The sequence below is a fragment of the Pteropus medius genome, unplaced genomic scaffold (assembly GCF_902729225.1).
Source record: "Pteropus medius unplaced genomic scaffold, Ma_sr-lr_union100, whole genome shotgun sequence".
Lineage (NCBI taxonomy): Eukaryota > Metazoa > Chordata > Mammalia > Chiroptera > Pteropodidae > Pteropus > Pteropus medius.
The window spans coordinates 3,131,131-3,153,072 of NW_024346771.1; positions in this window are offsets into that span (position 1 = coordinate 3,131,131).

Here is a 21,942-nt window from a genome sequence, read left to right on the forward strand (position 1 = left end):
TTTATCCAGTCATCTATCAAAAGACACTTTGGTTGTTTCCATATCTTGACCACTGTGAATAATGCTGCAGTGAACATTGGGGTGTGTATATTTTTACAGAAAGTTTTATGTTTACATAAAATTGAAATGACGAAAGATGCAGAGATCCCCCATATACTCTCTGCCCCCATCTGTGCATAGCCTTCTCCATTATCATCATCACTTACCAGAATGATACATTTTTTTACCTAGAATAAGCCTACATTAGTACATCATAATTACCCAGAGTCTGGAGTTTACATTAGAGTTCACTCTTGGTGTTTGTTGTACATTCTATCATATTGGACCAATGTGCAATGTCATGTATCTGGCAAGCATAGTATTTCACTGTCATAAAAATCCACAGCGCTCTTGCTATTCATCTCTCTCTTCCCCTAGCTCTAGCAACCATTGATATTTTTTTTATTGTCTCCATTTTCTACAATGTCATATATTTGAAATTATACAGTATGTAGTCTTTTCATAATGGCTTCTTTCACTTAGTAATATGCACTTTATTTTCCTCCATGTCTTTTCATGATTTAATAGCTCATTTCTTTTTAGCAGTCAGTAATTCCATTACCTGGATGTACTATGCTTTATTTATCCATTCACCTACTGAAGCACATCTTGATTGTTTTTCTGTTCGACAATTTACTTTTAAAAAGCTGTTATCAACATCCATGTGTAAGTTTTGTGGAGACATAAGTCTTTGTCTAATTTGGGTAAGTACCAAGGAGCATAATTGCTAGATTGTGTGTAAAAGTATGTTTTATTTTGTAAGAAACAATCAAACTGTCTTCCAAAGTAAATGGACTATTTTTCATACTAACCAGCATTATATGAGAGTTTCTTCACGTCTTCACCAGCATTTGGTGTTATCAGTGTTCTGCATTTTGGTCATTCTGATAGATGTGTAGTAGTATACCTCACTATTTTTAAAAATGTACTCTGTACATCTCTGCAGTTAGTTTTGTAGTATACATCAGAAATGTGAGTATTTTTGAAATAGAATATACTTTTTATTATCATAATAGAAATTAAAAATTAATTTTTTTCTATAAAAAATGAAATATATGACCATTTTCTCTATTCATTCTGTTATATACTTATTTATGTTTATAGGAATGCACACATATATACACAAATATATATACAAAGTCAATTTGAGGATTGACATAACTAATTAATGCTTATATAGTCTTTACCCAACTTTAGAAAATCACTAATATTTTAACTATAAAATCCATTAGCCCTTAATTGAATACAGATTATATTGAGAGTTTTTCCTCTTTTCCTTTTCACCTGCCATATTCTTGCAATTAATTAAAAATTCATATGCACAAAAATCCATATGCACACTCTCAAATAACTAATATAGTAAAAGTAGTCTGGGCTATGAAATAACTCTTTGATTAAATATAAGATTAGTTTTGAGCAACTCTCCTGCTTTAGGTACTTTATCCCTCTAATACTTAGTGTCTTGACCTATAAAATGAGAGTAATAATAATATCTACCTCATGAATTTGTTCTAACATGTATAAAGTATGTAATGCAATGGTAGGAAAAAATGAGGCTCATGAATATTAGCTATTGTTTTTATTACTACTGCTAATATTTTGAAGCAATATAATAATTTCTCTATATAATAATTTCTCTTTAAAATGAAAATAATTCCTTTTATTTAGTAGGCATATTGTTTATTTAGTGGATTGGCTGATATTTCTTCAAAATCAGGAACCATGTCTTATTTTTTTCATAGATCCAATGGGACGGTATTAAGTAGGTGAATTGGTAAATGGATAAATATACAGATTTGATACCAGATTTTCAAAGTTGAAGACAAATATGAATAGTAAATCTAATTTAGCACATATTAAATGTTAACTGTAGTTTGTCTTCTAAAATTTTGAATGTTATAAAAATCTTCTATGGGAAATACTTATATTGAGTAAAAGTTTCTGTTATTATAGAGCTGGTGTTATAATGAGTCTACTAAATTAAAATATAAAAAAACAGTAGTATTTTCCTTTCCAAACTGTGACTGTGTATATTAATTCTGTTGTCATATAATAAGTATTAATAAAATAGTCAGAAAAAGTCCCTCTTTATTCCAAATAAAATGCATAAACTATGGGATAGAAAGAAGCTTTAAATTATCTCCTACTTAGTGCTTAAATCACTTCATTCATCTTTCCCCAAACCCTAGGCCAAGTATTGTTCTACTCCTCAGCATGATTGCATGGAATAGTGAAAGCTCACAATCTAGAAAGAGTGACATGGAGTCCAACAAATAATTAAAATACACCCTTTACCCTGTCTACCTGCTCCCTCCTCCCCTACCCCACTAGTAAACACTAGTCTATAATCCTCTGGTAACCACTAGGCTATAGTCCATGTCCATGAGTCTCTGTTTGTTTGCTCTGCTCACTTCTTGCTTTTAGGTTTATATCCCACATATAAGTGATATCATGTGATTTTCAACTTTTTCAGTCTAGCTTATTTTGCTTAGCATGATTATCTCGAGGTCCATCCATGTTGTTGCAAATGGCTTCATCTCTTCTTATGGCTGAATAATAATCCATTGTATATACATACCACAGTTTCTTTAGCCAATCACCTATCGAAGGACACTTCGGTTGCTTCCATATCCTGGCCACTGTGAATAATGCTGCTGTGAACATCGGTGTGCAAATATCTTTTTAGATATGAGTTTTTAAGACTTTGGGGTAAATACTCAGTACAGGGATTGCTGGATCATATGGTAAATCAATTCTTAGTTTTTTGAGGAAACTCCATACTGTTTGCCATAGTGGCTGTACCAATTTGCAGTCCCATCAGCAGTGTATGAAGGTTTTTTTCCCCTCTTCATCCTCTCCAACATTTGTCATAGCTATTCTAACAGGTGTGAGATGGTATCTCATTGTGGTTTTGATTTGCATATTTCTAATAGCTGACGATGTTGAGCATCTTTTTAAATATTTGTTGGCCATTCGTATGTCCTCTAGGTAGAAGTTTCTGTTCAGATCCTCTGTCCATTTTTTTAATTGGATCGTTTTTTTGTGGGTTTTTTTTTTTAATTGTTACTGAATTGTGTGAGTTCTTTGTATATTTTGGATATTAAACCCTTATCGGAGGCATTGCCTGCAAATGTATTTTCTCATTGAGATGATTGTCTCTTTACCTTGTTGATGTTTTCTTTTGCTGAGCAGAAGCTTTTTAGTTTGATGTGGTCTCATTCCTTTATTTTTGCTTTTACTTCTCTTGCCTTTGAGGTCAAATTCATAAAATCCTCTTTAAGACCAAGGACTTTGAGTTATATTCCTATGGTTTCTTCTATGCAATTGATTGTTTCAGGTCTTATATTCAGGTCCTTAACCCATTTTGAGTTAATTTTAGAATGTGGTGATAGACAACAGTCCAGTTTCATTCTTTTCCAGGTGTCTTTCCAGTTTTCCCAGCACCATTTATTGAAAAGGCTTTCTTTTCTCCACTGTGTGTTTTTTGCTTTTTTTGTGGAAAATTATTTGCCCATATAAATATGGGTTTACTTCTGGACTCTCGATTCTGTTTCACTGGTTTGTGTGTTTGTTTTGCTACCAATACCATATTATTTTGATTACTATCACTTTGTAATATAATTTGAATTCAGGCAGAGTGATGCCTCCAGCCTCGTTCTTTTTACTCAGGATGACTTTGGCAATTCGGTGTCTTTTGTGCTTCCATATGAATTTGATGATTTTTTGTTCTATTTCTTTAAAAAATGCCAATGGGATTTTGATGGAGATTGCATTAAATTTGTATAATGCTTTAGGTAATAAGGTCATTTTAACTATGTTGATCCTTCCAATCCAAGAACACAGAATATCTTTCCTTTTCTTTGTATCTTCTTCAATTTCTTTTAATAGAGTCTTATAATTTTAATTATATATGTCTTTCGCATGTTTCGTTAAATGTATTTCTAGATATATTATTCTTTTTGTTTCAGCTGCAAAAGGAATTATTTTTTCCACTTATTTTTCCTGACACTTTGTTGTCAGAGTATAGGAACGCTATAGATTTTTGAATATTGATTTTGTATCCAGAGACTTTACTGTACTGTACTTATTGCTTCTAATAGTGTTCTTGTGGAGTCTTTAGGGTTTTCTCTATAGAGAATCATGTCATCCACACATAGTGAGAGTCTGACTTCTTCCTTTTCTATTTATATGTCTTATATCTTTCTCTTGCCTGATTTCACTCGCTAGGATCTCCAATGTTATATTGAATAACAGTGATGATAGTGGACAGCCTTGCCTTGCTCCTGATCTTAGAGGGAAGGTTTTTAGTTTTTCACCAATAAGTATAAAATAAGTATAATGTTGGCTGAGAGTTTGTCATAGATGGTCTTTATCATATTAAGGCACTTTCCTTCTATACCAATTTTGTTAAGTGTTTTGATTAGAAATAGATGCTGTATCTTGTCAAAGTCTTTTTCTGCATCTATTGATATGACCATATGATTTTTATTTTTTAATTTGTTTATGTGATGTATACATTAATTGATTTGCATATGTTGAACCATCCCTGTACCTCTGGGATAAACCCCACTTGATCGTGGTGTATAATCTTTTTAATATTTGCTGTATTCAGTTTGCTAGTATCTTATTTAGGATTTTTGCATCAGTGTTCTTGATAGATATTGGTCTGTAGTTTTCCTTTTTTTTCTGTAATCTTTACCAGGTTTCATTATCAGGGTAATATTGGCCTCATAAAATCAGTTGGGAAGTGTTGCCTCCTTTTTGATTTTTTTGGAAGAGTTTGAGTAGAATAGGTATTAAATCTTCTTTGAATGTTTGATAGAATTCACTGGTGAAGCCATTTGGTTCTGGACTTTTACTTTTTGGTAGGTTTTTGATGATCATTTCAATTTCCATACTACTTATCAGTCTATTTAGATTTTCTACATCTTCTTGATTCAGTCTAAGAAAGATTGTATTTTTCCAAGTACTGATCCATTTCTTCTGGTTATTATATTTGGTGTTTTATACTTTTCCATAGTATTCTTATGTAATCCTTTGTATTTCTGCTGTGTCTGTCATAATTTCCCCTCTTTCATCCCTGACGTTGTTTATTTGTGTCCTCTCTTTTCTTTAGTAACTCTAGCCAGGGGTTTGTTGATTTTAGTAACCTTCTCAAAGGACCAGCTTTATGTTGTATTTATTTTTTTCTCTTTTTTAGTTCGATTTCAATTTCATTTATTTCTGCTCTATTTTTGATGATTTCTTTCCTTGTATTGACTTTAGACTTCATTTTTTTTTCCTTTTCTAGTTTTTTAAGTTGGAGTGTTAGGTTGTTTATTTGGGCTCATTCTTATTTTTGGAGATAGGTCTGTAATGATATTAACTTTTCTCTTACGACCGCTTTTGCCATGTCCTAAAAGTTTTGATATGTTGTACTACCATCATTCATTTCTATGTATCTCTTGATCCCTTTTTTTATTTCTTCTCTGACCCAGTTATTCTTCAGTAACACGGTGTTTAGTCTCCATCTATTGATGGTTCTTCCTGATTTCTTTCTGCAGTTGATCTTCATTTTCAAAGCATTATGATTAGAGAATATGGTTGGTATGATTTCAGCCCTCTTCTATTTGTTGAGGCTATCTCTGTATCTCATTATGTGGTCAATTCTTAAGAATTTCCATGTGCACTAGAGAAAAATTTATAAGCAGGTGTTCTGGGATGGAAGGCTCTATAAATATCAATTATATCCAGTTGGTCTAATGAGTCATTTAAGCATTTTATTTCCTTATTGATTTTCTTTTTGGATGATCCGTCCATATCCAACTGTGGGGTATTTAGGTCCCCTACTATGATAGTGTTTTGGTCTGTTAGCAGTTGCTTTACATATTTTGGGGCTCCCTGATTGGAAGCATAGATATTAATAAGTGTTATATCTTCTTGGTACATGATTCCCTTTATTATTATGAAGTGTCTCTCAGTATCTTTCTTTACTTTTTTTTTTATTTTGAAGTCTATTTCGTCTGATATTAGTACTGCTACTCCCACTTTTTTCTGAATGCCATTTGCTTGAAATACCATTTTCCACCCTTTCACTTTGAGTCTATATTTGTCCTTGGAGCTGAGATGTGTCTCTTGGAGGCAGCATATGTTTCTTTTTTTTGAATCCATTCTGCAACTCTGTGCCTTTTTACTGGCGAATTCAATCCATTTATATTTAGAGTGATTTTTGAAATATGAGGTCTTCTCATAGCCATTTTATCTTTTGCTTTCTGGTAGCTCGGTGTTTCCATCACTTTCTTATTTTTCTGTTTCTGTTTTAATTATTTTGGTTGGCTTTGTGGGTTTTCTCTCTGCTCCTTCTTGTTTTATGTTATATACTTCGGTTCTGAATCTTTGGCATGTGTTTACTATTATGAATATGTAAAGCACAGTTACATTTATATAGTCGTCCATTTTCTTCTTTGTGTGCCTTATCTTCATTTCCCTTTTCGAATGTGGATTTTGAATCCTCCCTTTTCAGTAATTGTAATCTCACTTTGTTCTTATGTATGCTGAACATTTATCACTATCTTGTTATAATAATTCTCTTATTATTTAAGCTTATAATGCCTTGTTCTTAGTTAGGGTTGCACTCCTCTGCTTCTGCTTGCGTGATAGCCCTTTTACTCCTAATTATGTATTTTTGGGGTGTTATTTTGTTTAAGGTGAATTGACCCTTTTTAGTATTTCCTGTAGTGCAGGCCTCATAGTGGAGAATTCTCTCAATTTTTGTATGTCTGGAAAAGTCTTAATTTCTTTTTCATATCTAAAGGAGAGCTTAGCTGGATACATTATTCTAGGCTGGTAGTTCCTTTCACTTAATAGCTTAATATTTGATTCCATTCCTTTCTGGATTGTAAGGTTTGGGCTGAGAAATCCTACAATAATTTAATGGGTTTTCCTTAATAGATTACCATCTTCTTTTCCCTGGCTGCCCTGAGAATTCTGTCTTTGTCATTGATTTTTGATAATTTTAATACAATGTGTCTTGGTGAAGGCATTTTTGGGTTGAGATATATGGGTGTTCTACTGACTTCTTGAATTCCAAGCTCCAGCTCATTCCTTAGATTTGGGAAATTCTTGTCGACTATTTGAAAATGTTTTCTACTCCCTGCTCCTTTTCTTCCCCTTTGAGAATGCTCATTATTCTTATGTTTCCTCTCCTGATGGTATCAGCTGGTTCTTGAATTTCTCTTTCATTATTTTTCATTCTTCGGTTTCTCTTTTCTTCCCTCTGATTTATTTCTAGATTTCTGCCTTCAATATCACTGATCCTTTCCTCCATTTGGTCAACTCTATTTCCTAAGCTTGCTGTTTCATGTTTCAACTCTTGCAGTGTGTTCTTCATCTCTAGAAGTTCTATTTGGTTCTTTTTGAGGGATTCAGTCTTCTTACTCTGCTCATCTATTTGTTTTTTTTTCAATTCCTGTAATTGTTGATTTGAGTTAATTTTTCATCTCATTGAGTTTTTTCAGATGTACCATCCTGAACTTTCTGTCTTTTAAGTTGCATATTTCTATGTCTGTTATTTTCTGGATATTTTTCTCTTTCTTTCTGAGATGACTTGTCATCTTGGTTGTTCATGGAGTTTAACGGATCATTTCTCTGTCTGGGCATTAATGCTTTTTTTCCAGAAAGATTTATTATATAAAGGTCTCTTTTTAGCCTGTTGCAAAGAAAGCACTTTTCCTGTGGTTTCTATTAGGTGATGTCTAAACCACTTGGGTGCCTGCTTTATATAAAGCTTTAAAAATATGTTTTTATTTTCTGATAGATATTTAATCACACTTGCTACCCTCAATTTCAGTCCCTGTCAGTGTTAGCAGCAGTTTCAGTAGCGTTTGCTCAGATTCCCCTAGGGCTCCTTGATGTTCAGTCTCGGAGGGCATGGGGGGAGGCGCCCTCTGGGTTGGGGATCGAGGGCTCCTGCTCAGCCTCAGTTTTGGAATCACATTCACTAAGAATCAACTGTTTCTCTTCTGGCCATTTCTTTGCAGGAACTCACAGCAGGAACTCACTGCTCTTTCTCCCCTCTTCTTTCTCCTGCAGGCTGCGAGAGGCAGCTTCATTCTCGGCAGCGTTCACTCAGATTCCCCCTGGGGCTTCCGCAGTATTTGGTCTCGGAGGGTATGGTGGGAGGAGCCCTTTAGGTTGGGGGATAGGGACCATGGCTTAGCCTCGACTTTGCAACTGGGGTCGGCCAAAATCAACTGTTATTTCTCTGTGGTCCTAGCTTTTCTGCTCTCTGCCCTGGTGACTGAGCCCTGCTGCCGGCTGTGTATAAATCCCAGCACTGCCAGGCAGCTTTCTTCAAGGAAGTTGCTGCGCCTTCACTCCTCCCCATCCTTCTGCAAGGAGCTCGGGCAGCTGTGAGAGGCAGCTTTTTTATTGCTCTGAGTCCAACACCTGACCAGGATTCTGACTTGTGGTAGTTCTTATGTGCAGATCCCACGCTCAGACATGCTGGTGTTCAGTTTGGGTGTTTTCTGTTGAATTTTAGGTGTTCAATTTATTGTTTTAAGGAGAGAGATCAGGGGACTTCTCTCATTCTGCGTGTTTTTCCCGAATCTATTTAGAACCTTTTAAAAACAAAAGACAGCCCACTTCCTTTTGTTATGCTCCAATTAGTTATTTGAATCTTTAAAAAAAAAAATAGACAAAACTCCACAAGCAAGTAGATAACTGTCAAAAGGGCTTTACTATAAACTCTATTATTTTCCCAATATATTATGCAATAAGCAGATATCACACTCATTAATGAGTCATTGCACTTTAACTCACTATGGTGAGGATTCTGCTCATGTCATATATATCCAAACAGTTTGAAAATACTATCGGGAATGACTGGGTTGGGATTGAACCTCATGGGTATAGTCTGGAAAGAGCTACAAAGCAGCATGGTATAACAGTGAAAACAAAAATAACCATTTTTTTGTTTTCATCTTTTTTTTGGAAAAAGATGAATAACTTATAAAAATCTAATTAGGACTCTCTCTTTTTCTCCCAATCTGAAATACTCAAAAGTCTTGTTTTTATGCTTATTTATTTGTATTTGTTTTCTTATTCTTTAAGAGAGAAATTAAAAATATTCAATTCTTGGACATATAAAAAGCTATCAGAAGTATTTTACAAAGCATTAAAGTCACCTATCCCCTTTCTTGTGTGTATATATACATATACACACACATATTCATAGGTTTGAACAATCTGTGCAGTGAACTAACAGAGTTAGAGAAACACTGAAAGTTGGTCTTGCAAGTGTCTATAAAAGTCCCTCAGCATAGGGCTATCATCTAATGCCTCTGTTATGTAAAGCACTGCACATTTTTAGTCAGGTCAGGAGAAAGATAATGTTAAAATACTAAAAAGTATTTTGCACAACAACAACAAAAAATCAGATATATTATCTTCACCTAAATAGCGTTATTTACGTTATTAGTCTATTTTTGGTCTTTGTGTATATGCATAAACATAAATGTCATATTATTTCTGTTGTGTTGCTTAAAAGCATAAATCTATTTTAGACTGTACCTTTTATAAATATCTTAAATTACTGTATAATATTCTACTAAAATTAGAAATAATGGTTTTAATTATTTTTCTTATTTTTGTCATTGCAAAGGGAAAATAGAACTGTTGTTAAAAAACTGTCAAAACATGGATTTTAGTGAAAGATATTACCTTGGATTAATGTCTTTTATTTTTTTTCCTTATTGACTTTATGAATCATAAACATGACCTAGATACGGCATTTTTACATGCAAAACCGATAATTATAATAAAGTCCAGCTTTTAGAGTTGTATGTAGTATAAAATAAAATAATATATGTACCACTTTAGGACAGTGTCCGTCATTTAGTAAATACTCAATAAATATTTGCTAATATTTAGATTACAAAACTTCTATAATGAATATGTTTCTAAATATAAATTATCAAAATTAGAATATCAGTTTAAATATTATAAGCCTTTTAGTGATTTCTGGCATGTATTACTAAAATGATTCCTAGAAAATTTATACCAGTGTTTACTGCTACTAAATATATACTTTAACTTTTCCCTCTCATAATATTTTCTAAAATTATTTGCTTATTTAGTAAGCCAACAAGATTACCTTATTGTTACTTTAATTCAAATTTTAATATTTTTTTAGTTTGCATATTTTTTTTGTCTTTGCACACCAAACACTTGAAATTTCCTCTTATGTAAGTCATAGGTTCATGTCCTTATGACTATGAATCAATTTGGATCTTTCCTTCCAATTTTTTTCTTCTAATTTTGCATTAGATTAATAAATATGCACAATTCTGAATGGCTTAATCTAATAAAAAATCTGCCTTAATTTCTCAGGAACATTTTTATTACTCTGTAAAAAAAACTATATAATTTGCTGAATAGTCAAACTGGGACTTAACTAGAATGGGAGATGATATTAGCTTAAATAAAAATAGCTTTATGAGAAATAAGTTAACCTGTAGAGCTGACTTAAAAGTTACTTACAGTCTGTCAGACCATTAAATCTTATTTAATTAGATCTCAAATTTTATTCTAAAAATTAGTCATCAAGGAGTCAAAGAAAGAAATCAAACACATGATAAACAAGGGATATGGTATAGATTTCAGGGTAGAGGAGCAGAATTTATGATCTCACCACAGGTTGTTAGCCATATCCTCATAATGTCCAACATTTTGAATATATATATATATTCTGTCATCCAAAGTCTTATTTTCTTTGGCCCTAATTTAGGGCATGGATTTGACATGAGGAACACTTCAAGACGTTCTTAAACTGAAAAGCACAATTCCTATTTCATCAGGGATGATGAAACTCCCAGAGAATTTAAAGCTGAATGCCTAGTTATTTAATTATGAAAATCAAATGAGAAAATACATGTGAGCTGCCTATTCCATAGAAAGAATTTTCCTATACAGGAAGCAAGAAATCTCTTATAAGGCGATGGAAGTGAACACCTTATGCCAGTTGCCAGGTACCTCCTTGGGTTACTATTCTTGTTTATAACTTAAGATATTGTTATAGTTTTTGAAGATTCTCTTTTTAGATCCTCAATTCAAAGATTGCTACAAAATCTTTTAAAAGTTTAATTTAAAAAAGTATTCCTTAGTAATGCCAAGAAAACCTTTGTTTTTCAATAATTTTACTGATCATTGTTATGAGAATTTTATTAAATTATATTAAAATATAATGCAGTTGTTAATATGTTGAATTTACAGTCATCATCTTATATTAAATTCTCACTCCTTCGTTTGCTAATTGTATGTCTTGGGTAATTTACATAATCTTTCCATATTTCAAAGCATTCTTCAAAACTATAATAACTTATAAAGTTGCTGTGACAATTATTTCATTAATATATATAAAGTGTTTTTGCATTGTGTTTGGCCTACACTAAGCATTCAATAATATAGTAGGTATTACAATTTGGTAGATATTATAATATAGTAGATAATATAAGGTAGGTATTATAACCTACCTTATATAGTAGATTTTATGCAACTATAAACATATTTATTGTGCTTTACTTCAAAGCACTTTGAAAAAATATTCTTTCAAGTAACTGACAAATTTGAATCAGACTATAAATGTAAAATATTTAAATATATAACTTTTAATAATTTGTTTACTTCAGAACCAAATTTCTAAAATAAATTCATTAGATTATATAAAAGGTCTCATACAGTGTAGAGCAATTTCCCAAACAAACACATTTTATCCAAGAAGAAATTGCCTTGAGGATTAAGATTTAAGAACTAAAAGTACAAAGACTTCATATGCTCCTCATGAGAAAAGTGATCTATAGTGAGAAAATATTGGAAGTAATGTGCAGAACATATAAATTTGTTGGCTGATACAATATATTCTATTTAAGGGGCTATGGTAAACTGAAAATATTGATCTTTTTTGAATGGAAAATAATGTATTTTAAGTTGAAGATAATAGAGAACTCAGGAAACAGACTGCAGTACAATATGTTTAAGGTTAATTTGGCAGGTCAGAGAAAATGAGAGCATTAAACATTACAAGGTAAATATTAAGAAAATAAATTTTGAATAAATAAACAAGAATAGATAAAGAAAATAAAATATTTATTAAAATAATCAGTATCAAGTATAGTATTCTGTGACAATATTCAAGGTATCGTTTTTAGCAATGTCTCATGAAACAGTTTGAGATGAATTTCAGAAAAATTGTTTTTTGAAAACATACTGCTTACTGCATTTTCCTTATCTTATTTAGACTTTCATCATTGATTGTCTTTCAAGTGTACATACTTTATTTGATTTATTAACTATTATTAATCTAAAAAATACTCTAGAACAATATGATTAATATAATCTCAGATAATCATATTAAATCTAAATTAATCCCTGGTCATCTAACTTAATGTACTATTTTTTTTTTTTTTAACAACATGGGTTGCTGCTCAGAGAAGGGGAAATGTATAATAAACACAGAATAAAAAACTAAATACAGAAAAGTAGACCAAACATTCTTTGAAAACTTATCACTTATGTGTTCCTGAATATCTCCATATTATTTTTTAATTTAGATTGGCAATGTGGAGACTGTTATGTGTTGATTATATTGAATATATTTTCATATGGTAGTTAAGATAGTTAATAAATAGTTTTATATCTATATCAATAGTTGAATCTGTTATTTTCCTCATAACCTCTATCTAAAGCTTTCTTCTCCTCTCTTTTATATTCTGTTCATATTTCCATTATTGAATTTCTAGTTAGTTCCTAACTAAAATTATATATTTTTCTTAAGCTAACAAGTTTTAACTTCTATTGTACATATAGGAATTGAGAAACTACAGCCATATGTTTAATATATGTATAAATGCATTTATTTGAAAAACAAACAGAAAAATGCAAGATGACTTCCAGAATGGTGACATGAGAAGCTCTATACACCATCTCCTCAGAAAATGAATCTTAATTAGTAAATTTTAAAATTAAATATCTCTAGAAATTTTTTTAAAGGCATATAGCAAATGATGATTTTTTTTTTTTAAGATTATCTTCTAAATCCCAGTAACGAAAAGTCTGTGGCACTTGAACCATGACCAACTTGCTACCCACCACCCCAGGTCAGAATGATAGAAATTCTACCCTGGCTCCTGTTTCACCCACCTTGAGTCCAGGGCTATGGTCTGCCCGGTAGAAACAGGCCACTTGAATTTTTCATCCCCATAAGCTCCATGTGGCAGGTACATTCAGCAAGAATGTACCTGATATCTGGGGCTCTGTCCCTCCACCCACCCCAATTGGCAGGCAGATGCTATACTCCAGGCAAAGCAAGTTAAGAATATTGGGGTCCTGATTGCCCTTGATCCAGCTTGCTCACAGGGAAAACATTTCATGGCAGAGAGAAAGCCAGAAAAACTAGAGGGTACTTCTCCCAGTTGGTGCCCTGCTAATAAAGCAAGAATGTCACTGTTAGATAAAAAGCGTTGATCGTTCCCACCCCCAGCTCTGAGGCAGTGATGCAGATATATTGCCCAAACAGAAAGCCTGATCATAGAAAGAGAGACCTCTGAAGCTCTCTCCAAAGAGAGCTGGCTTTATTTTTAACAGAATGTGGGAAAGCTCAAGCTTAAGGGCACTTTTGAAAACAAAGTTTATAGTGGGCAGCAATGAAGAAGAGGCTGGTAGCTCCATGAAGCAACAAGCTAAGCACTAGGCTATTTAGTTTATAAGAGAGAACTAAGGAAAAGATAGCTAAGAACTTTCTAGAAGTTAGAAAAAAGCTCAAAGACTTACCTCAAGACCTCCTCTGCAGAGGGGACTGAATTAAATTGGATAAACTGAAATAATTTATGCCCTATGTCATTGTTGAAAACAAAAGAGCCATTAGCTGGCAATTAAGTAAAACTAACAGCTGTGTGTGATACCAGACAGTCTAACAGAAAGATTACAAAAAGAGACAAAGAAAGCCCTGCTAAAATCATTGTCATCCTGCAGTGCATTTTCATAAGGCAGCACTCTGCGGCAGAGACTGTAGACTGCAGGGGAAATAGGCCTCCTTAAAACAGTCCAGTCAATACAAGAAAGGGAATGAGAAAAAATATTGTCTCAATGGACCTAGAGGCTATTGCGCTGAATGAAGTCAGATAAATAAAGACAAATACCACATGATTTCACATACATGTAGAATCTAAAGAACAAAATAAACAACAATAAAACAGAAACAAACTCATGGATACGGAGAATATTTTGAGGGCTATTAGACAGGAGGTGGGGTTGGGGGATGGTGTAAAAGGGCAAAAAAAGAGAAAACAATCTAGTCAAGTAAATAACAACAAGTTCTAAGGAGGAATCAGTATCCAGAGTTGCTACAATATATTACCTGAAATGTTCAGTTCTGAAAAACAATTTACAAGAACTGCAAAGAAAAAGGAAAATATGACACAGACAGAATAAAAAACCAAACAAACAAAAAAACAAGCAACAGAAACTGCCTATAAAGAGGCCCAGAAGGTGTACTTAAAAGACAAAATCTGCAAAACATCTATTATAAATATGATCAAAAGACTAAAGGAAACCTTGCTTAAAGAAGTAAGGGATGGTATGATAAAAACCTCTTATCAAATAGAGAATATAAAAATATCAATTATAAAAAAAATCAAATGGAAATTCTGGACTTAAAAGTAGAATTACTGAAATTAAAATTTTACTAGCAGCAATCAGCAGTTGAATAATAGCTAACAGAAGAAAGAATAAATGAATTTAAAAATCTATTTTTATTTTTTAAAAAGTGATTAAATCATATGAAGAACAGAGAGAAAAAGAGTGAAGAAAAATGAACAGTTTTAGAGAAATGTAGAACACCATTAAGCATCTTTAGGTGATTTCTTATTCATCCTACCACAGAATCTAACCCAGGTGATATAACTTCTGAGCCCATGTTCTAAAGCAACTGCTTGGGGTACTTCGCAAGTTTTGACTTTTGTATGAACAATTCAGGATTGTTATGGAAAATCCAAATCTATTATCTTTCTAGGCTCAGTTTCCATGACTATGAAATTAAAATTTTGCCCACATGTACTCTAAAGCCCCTGGATATCATAAACTTCTATGATTCAGTGTTTCAGGCAGATTATGTGGTTCTTCAGTGACTAAAGCCTTTCATCTTTGAGTGTCTATTTGAGTCCCAGTTTCCAAACAAAAGAGTACTTCACACACTTCATTGTCTTAATAAAATTTCTCAATACTTAAGTTAGTCAATTTTTATCCGATTCACCATCCACTGCACAATTGCTTATTAATCAATTACCGATCTCACATACAGAAACTCCTCCCACTTTCCTAATCTTTTACAAGTTCCTCCTGTCTTCTGGGAATCATTTTTAATCACACTTCTTCTTATAATCTTTTCTTGATGGCTATAATGTCTATTGACCAATATTATTCTGATCAAAATAACCCTGACAGGCTGAGTTTAGTTCTATTCTCTTCTATTACATTGTATCTCTTTGATTACAGCCCTGTTTCGAGATTTTACTTACATCGACCATGTTGCTATAGACCCAGTGCTGAGCCTGCCCTGTGAACTTTGGCATGTCTTCCTTTAGCCATTGGTTCCATGAACAAGAATGAGGGTTTTAATAACAGTGTCATGCTTAGGGTTATCTCAAAAACATACAACCATAATAGAGGAAACATTTCTATGTTGTTCAAAATACAAAGGCTATTAGAAGAAATATGACTACTAGAAAAATTAAGTTTTATAAGAATAGCTAGATTTTGAGAATCATAAAAGAGGAAAATATATTACTCTCCCATTTCTGGAATAGAAAACTTCCTAGTGAAAAGATGCTCACAAAACTACTTTATCTGTGTTTACTAAAGTGGAAATAATAATTCATTATATGACCTATTTATTTGTGATGGTTTTTGATTTTGGGTCCTTATGGGTCTTATTAAAATTTAATCAAATTATTTAATAGTCATAAGAGCTACAAATTTATTATAAATCTAAAAAATCTACAAAAAGATAATGTTTTAAATCATTTAGGTATTAAGAAATCTATTTATATAAATGCAGTTATATACAACCAAAACATACTGTTTTATTAGCATTTACCTTGTTATAGCTGGGCCTTTGTTTCTAAAAGTAGTAAAATAAGTCTCTCATTTTTCAGGAACTGTAAAAAGCATTGGAAATAATGCATTTAGTTTTATTATCTTTGCTTTTGAAAATTGGTAAAACTATAGATTTTTAAGCTCTGTGGGTTATCTAAAAGCCAACGATAAAAGTAAGGAATTTTAAATAACAGCCTTTCTTAAAGCTGGAATAATTTTGAACTCAGGAAGATTATTTTGAAGATATTTAGCCTAAATATGTGCTTTTTCTGATGAACATAAATCAAAATCCCTACAGCTCCTTTTACTATCATTTTCCAAGCCCCAGTCAGTTACTACACAATACTTAGTATCCAGGGTTAGTCTATATAATTACATAAAGTGTATTCATTACATAAAAAGATTACTTATAAGATTTCCATAGTCAGTCTCTTCAAGTAACTTAGAATATGGCTTGGTTGTATACATATACATTATATTCTACCATAATTTTCCAACTATGGACAAGGGATTGAAATGTATGGGATTTTAATACACTGAAACTTGCTGTGCACTTGGCACATTGTCTAATCACATGTTTTATGTAGATTTAAAGTAATTTCACATAAAGCAGCCAATATTTTTTAAATGTTATAATTAGATAGAGATTAAAATGCAAGTGCTGATTCAATTTTTCAAGGATTCTATAGAAAATTTCTTTATGAGCTGAACATCTGTATTTCTTTACATTCTTATGAGCATCTAAAAATGTTGTAGATTAACATTTTTTAAAGTATCAACTATTTTATTTTTATCTTCACAATTCTTATCTTTTCAAAATGTATTTGAAGTAAAAAAAAAGTGAAACAAATAATTCAATTCTCTAAGAAACTGGAACAAGAAATGAGAAAATTTATGATAAAATATTACTATATATTTGTTTATAAAACAGAAAATTTGAACAGACACCAATATATATTATATATTTAGTAAGATGTTTGAGAAAGAAATTTGCTTAAGCATAGACCAAAAAAAAAAAGAAATAATAGGTATTCTTTCAAAATGAGAAATTAAGCCTATGTTTAGTTTTATAAGCTTCAAAAAAATTTGGTTAGACCTGCTACTTTTACATAAAGTGGAATTATTTACAAATAATGCCATGCTTTATAGCTAATAATAGTCTTCTAAGAAAAAAATACATATATAACCAACAAATGTTCTCGTCATCCTTAATGGGGCTGAAAAAAGCATATTTGGGCAGACAATTGAATTAATTTGAGAGGATTTTCTGCTAAGAGAAGTGCTAAATACTAAATACCAACATTAGCTATTAAAGGACAATGAATCTGGAGGTTTTTGGTTTTGTTTTATTTTACTGAATATATATCATAGTACCATATATTCCTGATATAATTATCTCTAATATCTGTTTTCATGTCTCAGCCACTGTTCAACACCCAATTTTCCAGAAAATACAATCTGTAGTCATTTCAAATTTGATATGTATCTGTGACTGTTTTTAATAGGAAAATTTATCAGGTAGTAGGAGCTTTTGGATGTCACTATTTCAGCTTTCTGCTACAGGCCATTGCTGTAGCTTTTTTTCTTGTCAAATTGAATCAGACAGTGGCAATAATCTAATTGCATTCAGCATGGTGCCTACAGAAACATCTTTGCTTTCTGAACTATTCTATTGTATTCATCTTTTTTAGATTGCATCTAGTTTCATTAAGGAATTTTGCTTCAAGGTTTTATTCAAGATACAGAAGAAAAATCAAAAGCAAAACACTGAAATTGCCTTGAGAGGCTTCAATAACATCAGTTAAATTTGTCATATCTCAAAAATAAATTTAAAGAAGGCTAGCGAGAAGACGAGATGACAGGAAATTGGTCTTTTTTTCCCCCATAAGATACAACTTTCTTGGCATGAACAAGTCACTTAGCCCTTCTGAACTGTATTTTCACTTAACAAATAGGAAAAAAAAAAAGTAAGAGAAAGATCTGTATAAACTGTAAAGTGTCCTTCAGATAGAATTCAAATATCTATAGGTCTACAGAGCTTGTGATGACAATGAATTCATATTAGCCCTTAAATCCTAAAATTGCTGACTGCTTCCCCCATATACACAAGTAAAAATCTTCGGAAGCCCTCACCCAATCCCTTTTTTCTCTCAAACCCTCTTCCTTCCAATTATTTCTAAGGAAATTCTCCTCTCTTTTTTCTTTTTTCCTCTTCTCTGTGACTATTCTCAAGTAGTTTCTCTAGTCTTTTTTGTGCTGCAAAGTTATGCTTTATTTTGGCAGAAATTTGAAATCAAAGTCTCAAACTACTCTGCCTATACTCCAGTCCTCACAAGACCTTTTGTAAAAGAGAGCCCCTCTAACCTCTTTATAGATGTTAAACTTTTAGTAGAGTAGTTCATACTGCTACTGTTGGGGGAGATTTGAACTCTGGTGTCACCCTAACAGCAGGAGGAGATAACAGTTTGGAAGTGTGATTAGCATTTTTCCTCAGTTCTTCCTCATTGAAGCAGTGAAGAATCACAGGTCAGTGAGTTTTAGAAAAGATTTATTAAAAGTGTATTTTAGAAAGACAAAGCATGCTCCAAGGAAGATCATGGTTTTAGCAAAGAGAGCTGTAAGAGCAACAACCCAAAAGTGGGAATCTCTGACTTATATTTGGGCCATGATGGGTGATTCCAAAGTCATTCTTAGGTGATTGGCAAGTGAAGTTATTTTGATTGACACTTGGCTGCTGTATAACTTTGCCTATTGTTCATGCTCTTACCAAGAATTCAGTCTGTTATAATTAGATTCATGAACTCCTAGGCATAAACATAGTATTATAATGACAGTATAATGAGCATTACATCGTGGGCAAATTAGGGCAGTACCTTCTGTGTAGGAATCTGTGGCTAGATTAAACCAGCTATAGATTATGATCATCCTTTATCTCATAATGCAGGGGATGCAGGAAGGATTTTCTAACTAACAATAGGGTATTCTTTGTGCAGTCTCTAGGCTGGGCCTCTATTCCTTTGTTATCCTGTCACTCAAGTCTGACTAGCTACCTAACAATACCAATTCTCTAGAACCAATTATTAAATTTCAAGATTTGGGGGAGCCAATTATAAAAAATTAATATAAATTTTATGAACTACAATAAAATAAATTTCATCACAAATATGACTAATAACTACCCCAAACTTGCCACTTCCTAATGATTTTATTACATTTTACTGTTATATATCCTGTTGAGGTTATTTGTACCATTGTATCTCATGATATAAAAACTATATAATGATATGCATAGTTCTTCACTCCACATTCAATGATGTCAAGTTGGTATCTTAAAATCATCCATGGTGAGAGTATTTTAATAGTGTTCTGGCAAATGTTTAACAACCAGATCTTTAGAAGACAAAAAGACCTGATATTGTTTTCTAAATCAGGCACTGTGGCATAAATATCCCAAGAGTAGCTAAGTAGTTTATAAACTTCTGAAAATTTGAGCTTCCTTTGGTGAACTGGTTGGTTAGCTCAAAGATAATAAAACTGGCAATTAATTTCTTATTTTGTTTTCTCTGGTTTTTATTTTTCTGTTTTTGTTTTGTTTTGCTTGTTTTTTTTGTTTTGTTTTGTTTTGTTTTAAGCCAATTGTTAAACATTTCCCAGCACAGAACAGTGTCAGGTAGACTTTCTGAGACCAGGGTGAAGCAGGCACTTCAGTCTTCTCTTCCTCTTTTACTCAAGGTGTTTTCAAGACCCAAGGCTTTACATAAACCAGAGGTAGGAAAATTATGTCTCTATCTGACCTGCAATCTGTTTTTGCATTGCCCTAGAACCAAGAATATTTTTTTACATTTTTAAAAGTTGTAAAATAAAACATAGAAGAATAAGAGACAGGGACCATATGCGGCATACAAAATTTGAAATATTTACTATTTGGCCATTTAAGAAAAAGTTTGTAACTCTTATTTTGCTTTCTTATTCTTAAAATTTTGCCTGGGCTATAATTCTGTTTTTTCTCTCAAATATCAGTGAGTCCAGGTAAATATTACTAGATTATAATTCTGTCTCACATTTGTTGATTTCTGCCAGCTATTTCATCTACCTTACCTTTTACATAGGCCAACAGCTATGTAATTCTTAAGTATTTTTCTTGTCAAAAGCAAAAAATCAGATACAAACTAGATGCTCAATTTTTAAATATTTAACCATGTGCTATAAGAATGAATCAATTTCTAGAGAGAATGACAGAAAAATGAAACAAACATGCAGAAAAAAGCAGATAGGAGAGTCTCATGTGGAGAAAGTACTGTTTTTTAGTTTCTTCATAAATTTACTCATTGAAAACATAGAGGCGTGGCACTCACAGTGGGCTATGGTGCTGAGCAAAACAGAAACAAACACAGTCATGTCAGCCCTCAGCTTTTGGTTCCAGACCTCTGCATTAATGTTGGCTGTAATTTTTAGCTCTAGTTCTATGAGGTATAAGGCTATCTTTCTAAAACCTGTGACCTCACCTGTGGTGAATTAAATTACTGTTCTACACCTAAGAGAATGAAATTGGATTTAATCTAATTATTATGTTTTTGGTGATTTAAAAGATCAATTTTAATTTATCAACAAATATAATCATATATATAATTTGTCTTTATCAACGCTTTTATAATAGATATTATGGTTCCGAGTTTCTTATACTAAAATGAATTTACTATTTTATACTTTAAAATCCACATGATTTATCCTTAAGAATGAGAGCCAAGTAATATATTCATTTCTATAAAGTGATGCAACTACAGACTCCAGTTAATACCTTTAAAATATTGAATCAGTATAAATATGTTATATTCATTATATCAATAGGGAAAATAAAGCTAACAATCCTCAATCTTTTTTATAAAATTATCTATACAAATTTTTTAAAATATATATATATATATATAAAAAATGCATGAAGAATTTTTTCGACTTATTTCCATGATGAAACTCCATTAATTTATTTTCTTTTTATGTGAAAGTTTTTATGCGCAGACAGTTTATAAATTTCTGAGGTTTTCCCTTCCTCTCTGTAGGATTTTTCAATAATAATTAAATAACTTTTATTGAAACTTACCCAAGATTATTTTTTAAAAAAATAATTTGAATGAGAAGTAGGTAAAACAGAGGAGTGGGAAAGACGAGCAGTGATTGATGATCAAATAGTATTCCTACTTCCATCATTCACTTTCAGAGGCATTGAATATTATTTAAAATGCAGTTAACTCTTTTATGGTGTCTTTCAGGTGACTGCTAAGGCTCTCAGCTATAAACATTTCCTTTTTTTATTATTTGTTTTGTTCTAGAATAAAATAATGCCATTATTTTTTATCTTGCTCATGCTGTTCAAATATTTTATGTATTCAATTAAATAATCTGACTTAAATTTAATATCATCATGTCATTACACGAGGGGCAGCTAGTAAGAAAGGTTATCCTTTAGGCCAGTGGTCCCCAACCTTTTTGGCTCCAGGGACCGGTGTTCCTATGAGTATCTAATGCCTGATGATCTGAGGTAGAGATGAGGCAGTGATGCTAGCACTGGAGAGCTGCTGCAAATACAGATGAAGCTTGGTCTTGAACTGCTCACCTTCTGCTGTGCAGCCCAGTTCCTAATAGGCCACAGCCCAGTACTAGGCCACAGCCCAGTACCGGTCCACGGCCTGGGGGTTAGGGACTCTTGCTAAAGGGATTAATATTTCTCTCAAATCAACATAGGATCGCATTTGAAACATTTGTTTCTTTCGTGAC